This window comes from Ziziphus jujuba, chromosome 9 (assembly GCF_031755915.1).
Source record: "Ziziphus jujuba cultivar Dongzao chromosome 9, ASM3175591v1".
Taxonomy (NCBI): Eukaryota; Viridiplantae; Streptophyta; class Magnoliopsida; order Rosales; family Rhamnaceae; genus Ziziphus; species Ziziphus jujuba.
This window is the reverse complement of record NC_083387.1, coordinates 4891303-4903165: the sequence shown is the minus strand read 5'-3', so window position 1 is coordinate 4903165 and position 11863 is coordinate 4891303. Positions and strand designations below refer to the sequence as shown.

The 11863-nt window shown below is 32.9% G+C and overlaps 1 long non-coding RNA gene across 1 annotated transcript; it reads right to left on the bottom strand.

The window, feature by feature from the left end:
* Window positions 1–3660: 3660 nt before the first annotated feature.
* Window positions 3661–11202, bottom strand: LOC107425764 (uncharacterized). The gene is made up of 4 exons (XR_007242827.2): window positions 10943–11202; window positions 10164–10268; window positions 4251–4381; window positions 3661–4130 (listed from the first exon to the last, which is right to left on the bottom strand). It is a non-coding gene; the product is annotated as an uncharacterized LOC107425764 (long non-coding RNA).
* Window positions 11203–11863: the final 661 nt, after the last annotated feature.

Below are 11863 nucleotides of genomic sequence, written 5' to 3'. Positions count from 1 at the left end.
AATTTTATTTTTATCAATTATAATATTTAGAAGTGCTATAGCATAGACTAGTTCGCACCATATGGAAAGGACTTGACGTCCGTTTGCCTTCCACCATTTAATGAAATGGTGCGTTGGCATCTCTTTTGAAAAAAAAAAAAAAAAAAAAAAAGACCCACAAGACCCACATCCATCCATTTGCTTTTCTCTCCCTTCACTTTCCACGCACCATCCAACTGATTCTAAACAACAACAGCTCAAAATAAGCATCTAAAAAAAAAAAAAAAAGAACAAACGCACTTTCATTTATAATTGACCAAGATCTGAGACAAACAACATCAAAAGTGTAACAGCCCAGACTATCCACATGCGATATTGTACTCTTTGGGCATGGAAGCCCGTGCCAGTGGGACTGGTAGGTAGGGGTTGAAAGAGGATTCCCTCTAACCATTGCGATGCCTTTTAAAACCTTGAGTGTTGGGTTGTAAGAGGATTCTCCAGGTCCAAAGAAGACAATATCGCATGTGGGTGATCTGGGTTGTCACAGATGGTATCAGAGTCGGATCCGGATTGATGTGCCAGCGAGGACGCTGGGCTCCAAGGGGGGAGGATTGTGAAGTCCTACATCGGTTGGAAAGGGGAACAAAGCATGACTTATAAGCATGTGGATACCTTTCCCTTGCAAGGCATTCTCATGAGCGAACGTAAAACCGTGCGGGCTAGGCCCAAGCTAACAATATTGTGATTGGGTCTGGAAGCCCGTGCCAATGGGACTGGTAGGTAACGGTTGGAAGAGGATTCTCCCTAACCATTGCGAGGCCTTTTAAAATCTTAAGGGCTAGGTTGTAAGAGGGTTCCCCAGGCTCAAAGAGGACAATATCGCATGTTGGTGGTCTAGACTGTCTAAATCCCCAGCATTCGAAATGATAATTGACCAAGATCTAATAATTGATTGAAATCAAAACCATAATCCCAAAAAAATAAAAAAATCTAAGCTACTGGTTTAGGACTTTAGGAAAGAAGAGGACCAAAAAAATAAAAAAATCTAAGCTACTGGTTTAGGACTTTAGGAAAGAAGAGGATGAACTGCAGGAGAGGAAAAAGGAAGAAGGAAGAAGGAAGGCTGCTGGTTTAGGACTTTAGGAAAGAAGAGCGATGAACTGCGAGAGAGTAAGAAGGAAGAACTGCGTTTTTTTTTTTTTTTTTTTTTTTTTCCAAAAGAGATCCCAACGCACCATTTCATTAAATGGAGAAAAGCAAACAGATGGGTGTAAGTCTTGTTTTGTGTTGTTTTTTTTTTTTTTTTTTTTTTTTTTCCCAAAAAAGGTACCAATGTACCGTTTCATTAAATGGAAAAAAGCAAACGGACGTCAGAGTCCCCTCCATACGATGCGAATTGATCCGTGCTCTAGCACTTCTGTTATAATATGTACATATATTTTAGTTATAACATATATTTTTTTTCAGTTTTTTTTTTGTTGAGTTATATATATATATATATATATATATTTGACATATATATAACCTTTTCCCCGTAAATATACATGATGCTAGGTGCATATGGCAAGTGTTAAAATTATTTTTATATTTATCAATTTTCATAAAAAAAAAACTTATAATTCAGGAACAAATGATGAAAAAATGAAAGAGCATTTAAAATTTGACTAATGTTGTTTTAACAAGTAAATTATCCATATATAGGATTTAAGAAGAAATTAAAATAGATAATAGAGGCTAAGGCATGTGTGTGTAAAATTTGTACTATTATTTTGTTCTTCAAGTCTCATATAAATTATATTCTTGATATTTCTCTAGATTTGCAAAGGAAAAATATAAAATATATTGAAAGTGAAATAAGAATCAAATGAAAACTGACTGAATTAAAATGAAAACAGAATTAGTTTATTGTCAAAATTATATCAAAAGATTACATGATAACCATATTCTTGGGAAAAATTTAAAAAAAAAAAAAAAATCCCCTATCCTAGAATACTCCATCTCTCTATCCGCATTTTTCTTTTTCTCTCTTATTTGCCTACTTCCCCTCTCCAACATTCTATTCTCTCTCCACATCCTCATTTCACTTCCTCAACTTCCCCTCCCTATCTCGTTCTATTTTCTTCTACTTACATCTCCCCACCTCTACCTCTCTCTTTACATTCACTTTTTATTTTCTCTCTTTAACTTACATTCTCACTTTCCTCTGTTTTCTTTCTCTACTTCCTTAGCTTTAGCTTCTCTTCTCCACTTTCTTTCTACTCTCTTCTCTTTTTACACTTTCTCTACAACATTCTCTTGCTAATTTCTCTTTTTAATCTCTAGTTGTAAAATTCTAATTACTTTCCCATTGACATTATTGTCATAAGGTAAAATAATTTGATCGTCAAACTATCAACTCTAATTTTGTGAAATTTCAATTTATGTCCTTATCCTTAGTTTATAAAAAGTTCAAATGCTTATCCAATTAATTTATATCCAAAGTTGTCCTAACTTTGTAAAACTATAATTTTGATATAGGTTTCAAAAAAAAAAAAAAAATTTAAATTTTGATTCTCAAAAAGTTTATAATATATGTATATAATATATATAAATATATATTATAAATTCTCAAAAAGTTTTCTAAAAGTTCTATGCTAAAATTTTGTAAAACTAAAACTTTTCTTTTATAATAATAACACAAAATAAAATGATGTAATTACTTGAACTAAATAAAATATGCTATCTACTTTTTCAAACAAAAAAATAAATATACCATAAAAGTTTTCAATTTAGCATTATTTTCAGAAAAAAATATTTTAAATATGAAAAATAGACATATATTTATAATATATATATATATATATATTATAAATTCTCAAAAAGTTTTCTAAAAGTTCTATGCGAGAAATTTTGTAAAACTAAAACTTTTCTTTTATAATAATAACACAAAATAAAATGATGTAATTACTTGAACTAAATAAAAATATGCTATCTATTTTTTCAAACAAAAAAATAAATATACCGTAAAAGTTTTCAACTTAGCAGTATTTTTAGTAAAAATATTTTAAAAATGAAAAATACACATATATCCGTTTTTTTATTTATATTTTATATAAGTTGTAAAAATTGCACATAATTAGATCTATTTTTGTATGTAATTTTTCGAAAAGATCTTTTCTATGTAAAAAGTCAATTGCATTTTTTGTTTTGTCAAGTAGTATTATTTAATTAAAAGTGTGTTTAAAAAAAATTAAAAGTATATATAAATATATATATATATATATATATATTTATTTTTTTAAGTATTGTTGATTAATATATGGTATATATTATGTTTTTCAAGATCATTTTCTGTTTTTCCTTTTCCAAAACAAAATCAGTAGCATTTTTCTTTGTTTTTCTTTTAAGTATTTATTCTAATAAAAAATATTTTTTTAAAAAATAAAAAAATATATAGTAGATTATATATATATATATATATATATATATATATAGCCCCCCTTTTTTTTAATTTTAATTTCAAGGACATAAATGAAATTTCACAAAACGTAAAATTGATGGATGAGGAATAAACTATTATACCACATGACAAAAGTTCAATAAGAATTGCTACAAGAAAATGCAAATAGATATTAATTTGAGAAAATAGAAAAGAATTGTAATAAGAAGAAAAGTGAAAAGATAAAGAATATAGAAATTAGAGAAGATAACTAAAACAAAGAGCAGTAGAAATAAATAGACAGAGAAAAGGAGAAAAAAAAGTGGAGAGAGGAAGTAAAAGAGATGAATAAAAGAGAAAATAGAGAAATAAAGGCAAAGAGAAAACAGAAAAAAAGTCAGGACGGGTTATTGAGGAAGGAAAAAAAGAAAGCAAGACAGAAGGAAATGAAAGATTGGAGAAGTGAAAGAGAGAAAGAGAGGGGACACACACCCACAGAAGAGAGAGAGGAAGAGACTTGGTAATCCCCCGGTAGTCTTCTTCCTCCCAAACCCACACAAAATCTACAATCCTTTATATTTACAATTATTCTACAATTGTTTCTACCAAAATAAAACAAAAAAACAAAAAAAATATTCTACAATTTTACACAATACAATCAAATTAACATTCCATAAGGCTCTCTCTTCAGTTTTTCGATTCTTCATTTGCATTTTGTAGCAGATGGATGGCACTGCAAAGAAAGGAAAGAGCAAGTGCAAAGTGATAACCAAAAACTAAATAAAAACTAGAATCATAATTTTAAAACTGCAAACAAAATCTGCTAAGAATCGTTTGATATTGATCAATATACCTCCTTGGTAGAAAACAATTATGTCACTTCAATCCAGAAACATAATCAAACTCAGAAACAATTGGAGAATCAGCATTGACGTCTTGACTTCTCTTCATAGACTACTTTCAGATTCTTCAAAAGATTTCCCTCTAGAAAGATTTTCAAAACACAAGAAATGAATTAGCTGAATCTATAAACAAGAAAATGTACCAAAACCACAGATTTCTATTCCCAGAAAACAAGGGGAAAAAAAAGAGTAAAAAGTAAAAACTTTACTTTTCTTGGCCAAAAAAGAAGTAATCCTCTTCCGTCCACAGAACATAAGAAACAAATAATTTAAATCTATATTCACTCTTCCACGTAAAAAGAAAATTTTGTGGCGGTAAGTAAAGCCACCTTTGCTTATCAATTAAGGAAATTGACCAGTCAAAGGAGGTGCTGTAATTACTACAAGCTTCTTCTTGCTTCTTCAAATTTCTTCATATTTCTTATAGCAAATCTTCTTATCCGTAAGCTATTTTGTTTGACCAAAAAGGAACAATTAATGCAAGGAATATAGGTACCACAGCAGCAAGCTATCTACAGCTAGCAAAGGAATTCAATTTGAATTTTGTAAGCTCTACCGCCTCTTTCTACTGTCATATTCATCTATATATATGTATTTTCCCTTCCTTGAAAATTAATTCCATTTTGGTGTGAGAAATACACATAGAAACAAAGAGAGAGAAGGAGAGTATTAGATAGAAAACTAAAAAAGAAATTTTCTTAAATATTCGTGTCTTTCTTTTGTAAGAGAGTATGTGGGTTTTCTCCTACTATAAGAGAGAGGGTATTGTTATTTGTGCTCTCCTTATTTTAGAAAAAAATTATTTTATTCTTTTATTTTAATAAAATTCTTCTACAATTGCCAATTATTTGTGTGTATTTTATTTAAATATTTTACGCACAAACTTCTCATTTTCGCATTTGTACTTTAGCTGTAATTGTGAGTTTTATACCTTAATTTCTTAACAAGTGGTATCAGAGCCAGGTTCATAGGTATCTGCAACAATGGCGGTGAAGTACATAATAGAAAAATTCAATGGAAATAATTTATCACCGTGGAAAGTTAGAATAAAAGGAGTTTTAAGAAAAGATAACTGCTTGGCGGCAATTGGCGAAAGGCCCGCGGAGTTCCTTGATGATGATAAGTGGAACGAGATAGATGGAAATGCTATTGCTAATCTGCATCTAGCACTAGCCGATGAAGTATTGTCAAGCGTGGCAGAGAAAAAGATGGTAAAAGAAATTTGGGACACTCTCACCAAATTGTACGAGGCCAAATCACTACACAACAGAATTTTCTTAAAGTGAAGGCTTTACACTCTTTGGATGATTGAGTCAACTGTTGTGACAGACCACATCAACACCCTCAATACTTTATTTTCACAGCTTATAGCAATGGGGCATAATATCGATATGGGTGAACGTGCTGAAATTCTGCTTCAAAGTCTACCTGATTCGTATGATCAACTCATTGTCAACATAACCAACAACATAGAAATTTTAGTTTTCGATGATATTGCGGCTGCGATTCTTGAAGAAGAAAGTCGGCGCAAAAGCAAAAAAGACAGATGGGAAAGCTCACAACAAGTTGAAGCTTTGGCGATGACGAGAGGGAGATCAACGGAACGTGGTCTCAGTGGGAGTCAAAATCAGAGTAGATCAAAATCCAGAAGCAGAAGAATGTCAAGTGTCATTACTGTGGCAAGAAAGGGCACTACAAAAGAGAGTGTTGGCATCTCAAGAAGAATGAAGAAGCCAAAAGAAAAGGTGCTGAGTCCTCAAAAGTTCAAGGTTGTGTGGCAAGTACCTAGGATAATGGTGAAATTTTATACAGCAAAGCAGCAATAAATACTGAAGGCAGAAGAAAGTTTATTGATGTCTGGCTTATTGACTCAGGAGCAACATGGCATATGACCCCCCGTAGAGAATGGTTCCACCAATATGAACCTATCTCGGGAGGACTTGTGTTCATGGGCGACGATCATGCCTTGGAGATCGCTGGTATTGGTACCATCAAATTAAAGATGTATGATGGTACGATTTGCATCATTCAGAAGGTACAGCACGTGAAAGGCCTAAAGAAAAATCTATTGTTTTTAGGACAATTAGACAATAGTGAATGCAAAACCCATATTCAAGATGGAATCATGAAAATAGTTAAAGGTGCGCTTGTGGTGATGAAAGCAGAAAAGATAGCTGCAAATCTGTACATGCTTAAAGGGGAAACACTCCAAGAAGGAGAAGCATCTACAGTGTCGACAAGCTCTCCAGAAGAATCAACGATGACGTGGCACCGTAAGCTTGGCCACATATCGAAACGAGGTTTGAAGATTCTTGCTGAACAAAAGCTTCTTCCAGGACTTAAAAAGGTCTCATTACCATTTTGTGAGCATTGTGTTATTAGTAAGCAGCATAGATTAAAGTTTAGCAGTTCTAATGCTAGAAGCAAAGCTATCTTAGAGTTGATCCACTCCGATGTTTGGCAAGCACAAGTTATATCCCTAGGAGGTGCAAGATACTTTGTATCTTTTATTGATGATTACTCCAGGAGATGTTGGGTGTATCCAATCAAAAGGAAAGTGGATGTATTTCTAGTTTTCAAAGTATTCAAAGCGCGGGTGGAACTTGAATTTGAGAAGAAGATCAAGTGTTTGAGGACGAACAATGGAAGATAATATACTGATGCAGAATTTGATAGCTTCTATCAACAAGAAAGTATCAAGAGGCAATTTATGGTGGCGTACAATCCACAACAAAATGGAGTAGCAGAGCGGATGAACAGAACCTTATTGGAGTGGACAAGAACAATGTTGAGAACTACAAGGATGGCAAAGTCATTTAGGGCAGAAGCAGTCAAGACCGCCTACTATGTGATCAATCAATCACCATCAATCGCAATTGATCTAAAAATGTCGATGAAGATGTGAATTGGTAAGCTAGCTAATTATTCTCACTTACATATATTTGGAAGTCTTTTTTATATTATGTACAATGCCCAAGAAACATCAAAGCTGGATCCAAAATCCAGAAAATGTATTTTCTTAGGGTATGCTGATGGAGTTAAGGGATATCACCTATGGGATCCCACTGCCCATAAGGTGATAATCAGCAGAGATGTGATATTTACTGAAGATAAAATATAAGAAAACAAAAATGATAGCACGTCGAAAGAGAAACCAGGGACTACTATAGTTCAAGTCAAAGAAAGGGAAGAACAAAATGTTCTGGATTCTTTTGAAGCAGCACCGGAGCACGATGAACAAGAGCAAGCTGAGTTTGCAATTCCACAAGTTTGACAGTCAACTAGGGAGAGAAGAGAACCAGCCTGGCACTCAGAATATATTATGGAGGGTAATGTTGCATACTGTCTTCTAACAGAAGATTGAGAGCCATCAACGTTCCAGAAGGCTACAAAAAGCTCAGAAGCTTCTCTATGAATGGCTACAATGCTAGAAGAAATTGAAGCTCTCCATAAAAAACAAGACATGGAATCTTATTCCACTACCACAGGGAAGTAAGGCTATCGGTAACAAATAGGTCTACAAGATCAAATGAGATAGCAATGACTAAGTGGAGCGGTATCATGCTAGATTGGTGGTGAAATGATTTGCTCAGAAAGAAGGTATTGATTTCAATGAGATATTTTCTCTTGTTGTTCGACTTACAACAGTTCGTGTGGTCCTGGCAATGTATGCTACATTTGACTTGTATTTAGAGCAGTTGGATGTGAAAACTACATTTTTTCATGGACAACTTGAAGAAGATATTTATATGCTCCAACTAGAAGGTTTTGGAAGAAAAAGGAAAGAAGAACTTGTTTTGCAGGTTTAACAAATCTCTATATGGTCTCAAACATGCTTCGAGATGCTAGTATAAGAGATTTGATTCCTTCATCATGAGCCTTGGATACATATTGACTTAGTTCAGATTCTTGTGCTTACCATAAGAGATTTAGTGATGGTGATTTTATTATTTTGCTGTTGGATGTTGAAGACATGTTGGTAGCAGGCCCCAACAAAGATTATATTAAAGATTTGAAGGCACAGTTGGCTAGGGAATTTGAAATGAAGAACTTGTGATCGGCAAACAAGATTCTAGTGATGCAAATTTACTGAGACAGAAATAATAGGAAAATATGGCTTTTTCGGAAGAATTACGTTAAGAAAATTTTACAGCATTTCAACATGCAAAATTATAAGGCAATTCTTACCCATCTTTCTATTAATTTCAAGTTATCCTCAAGTATGAGTCCTAGCACCAAGAAAGAGAGGATGGAAATGTCTCAAGTACTGTATGCATCAACAGTGGGTAGTTTAATGTTCACTATGATATGTACAAGACCAGAATACTGTGAAGAGGATCCTAAAATATGTGAAGGGTACCTCAAATGTTGCATTATGTTATGGAGGATCAGACTTTACTGTTAGAGGCTATGTTGGTTCAGAGTATGCAGGTGATCTTGATAAAAATAAGTCCACCATGGGATATGTGTTTACTCTTACTGCTGTAAGCTGGGTTTCAAAACTACAGCGTGTCATGGCTACTTCTACAATGGAGGCAGAATATATTGCAGCTTCGCAAGTCAGCAAAGAGGCAATTTGGTTGTAAATGATACTGGAGGAGCTTGGACACAAACAAGAAAAGATAACTCTGTTTTATGATAGTCAAAGCGCTTTGCATTTAGCAAAGAATCCAGCATATCACTCGAAGACAAAACACATACAAGTTTCATTTTACTTTGTTCGTAAGAAGATGGAGGAAGGAAGTGTGGATCTGTAGAAAATCCATACTAGAGACAACCTGGTAGATTTTCTGACAAAGCCAATTAGTACTGACATGTTTGTATGGTGTAGATCCTCTGTTGGCCTAGCAGAAACATAAGCAAGTATGGGAATGAAATGGCAAGTAGAAATGATAGAAAGGATTATAGCAAAAGTGGCTTTAAGTGGGAGATATGTGGCGGTAAGTAAAGCCACCTTTGCTTATCAATTAAGGAAATTGATCGGTCAAAGGAGGTGCTGTAATTATTGCAAGCTTCTTCTTGCTTTTTCAAACTTCTTCATACTTCTACTAAGGTAGCAGCAAAATCTTCTTATCTTTAAGCTATTTTGTTTGACCAAAAAGGAACAATTAAGGAAAAGGAATATAGGTTGCCACCGCAACAAGCTATCTACAGCTAGCAAAGAAATTCAATTTGAATTTTGCAAGCTTTACTGCCTCTTTCTACCGCCATATTCATCTATATCTATGTGTTTTCCCTTCCTTGAAAATTGATTCCATTTTGGTGTGAGAAATACACATAGAAACAAAGAGAGAGAAGGAGAGTATTAGAGAGAAAACTAAAAAAAGAATTTTTCTTAAACATTCGGATCTATCCTTTATAAGAGAGTGTGTGGGTTTTCTCTTATTACAAGAGAGATGATATTGTTATTTGTGCTCTTCTTATTTTAAAAAAAAAATATTTTATTCTTTTGTTTTAATAAAATCTTTCTACAATTGTCAATTATTTGTATATATTTTATTTGAATATTTTACGCACAAACTTCTCATTTTCTTATTTCCACTTCAGCTGTAATTGTGAGTTTTATACTTTAGTTTCGTAACAAATTTACCCCAAAATTCATACGTCTCATTTTTCAATGTCTCGTTTTCTGCTATATATATACATCATATGGCCATCGGAGAACTAAATATATATATATATATATATATAATTCAGAGACTATTAATTAAATATGATATAAGAAGTTTGAGCCAAAAAAAGAGTACATGGGATTCTTTCTAGATTAACATGTTATTAGTTAGGGATCTCAATTTTTTCAGGCTTCCAATCAAAGAGTTAAAAAGGAAGATCAATAGGGAAATGGAATGCCTGAACATACGCACCTTCATCTGGATTCATCAGATTTGGAACCAGAACTTAGACCTGCCGTGGATTGAGATCCATTTTCGTCAGCCTTTGCTTTTTGTCATCTGGGTGTGGACGAATTCCTTGAACAATACAACATATAAGAAACCTTGTTTAGTGGGTATATTAAATCAGAAAGGAACCAATCAGTTTCTGTGTGTATGCAAAAAACAGAGAAAACACAGAGATAGAGGAGAGAAGACGATTGGAAAAGTAGATATTCTTATTTCAAAATATGACCGTTGCATCAAACTAGCCGTTGGGTTGGAATTTAACTTAATTAATAAATTCTTTTAGTCGCATCAAACTAGCCGTTATTTAACTTAATTAATAAATTCTTTTTAGTTGCATCAAACTAGCCTTTGGGATGGAATTTTAAATGAAACTGTCGGCTTGGTCATAAAACATCTGTTTTACATTTTTTTTTTTTTTAAAAAAAGCACAAATAATCTGTATAACATTTTTTCTTTTTTTTTGGAAAAAGATCATAGTACAATTTTCAAATTAAAAAAAGTAAACATGCAGAATCAGAACAAACAGTGAATTCAAACTTGCTGAACCGTTTAGAAAACAATTGTTCCACATAATAAAACTGTCCAATCTTCTTTCCTTGAAGAAAGATTTTCAAAAACACAACAAAACGAATTATTTTAGTCTATATTTATATTCATTCTTCCAGGTAAAAAGAAAATTAAACGGACTAAAACTCAGATTCTATTTTTCCTAGAAACCAGATTCAAAAGAAAAAGTTCTTTACCTGCTTGATAGAAAAGAATTATATTCTACTTCCACTTCCTTCCAGAAAAAAGATAATCGGCAGAAGCAATAAAAATGAAACAGAATCAAGAGAAGAATCGCCGAAACACAAACTGTATCTCTTCAGAAAACTGACAAAAAAGGAAAAACTCATTTGAAAAGAGGACGATCGCCTTCAAAATCGAAAAAAATGGGAAAAAACAAAGAAAAAAAAATAGTAGATGTATCTGGAGAAGAGCAAGCGATAAATTTTGAAATACGACCGTTGGTCATCGAACTAAGGCCGATGGGACAGTTGGAATTTAAAAAGAACATTTGAGAGCTATTGGGCCTTTGGAGGATTGGCTCAAATTTGGTTTAGCAACACCTCCATTATTAGTAGATTGGGCCGAATTTGGAGTGGCAAAAATAAAGCTTTGAATTACGATGGTGGTTACTTTTTCATATTTTTTTTTTATTATTTTTTTTGTAAATTGATGCTTTTTTCGCATTCATAACCATATAATAATACATCGTTTTGGCACCGGGATATACATACCACCAACTCAGTTACTCAAGGAGAAGACTCTCGGGCACTATAATTAATTTATTTTTTCTTTGTTCATTTATTTTTTTTTTTTGGGGTAAAAAGGCAATATAATTCTTGATATGTGATAGCTGATAATAAATACCCAAAGAATTTTTTTTTTCCTCAAATTATTGCGTCACTTTTCTTTTTTACCCCTCTGGTACTCAGACGTAGAATGGTAAGTATCTTATGTGATATTATTTTATAAATCTTGAGTTAAAACTCTCAACCTACTGCAAATTGTTTCTTCAATTAGAGAGAGTTACAATAAATAAGAAGAAAAAAAAGTAAAAATTTAAGGGAGTTATTATCTCATTGCGGACTAATCGAAGCTAAAGCATGTAAGTAGGTCGA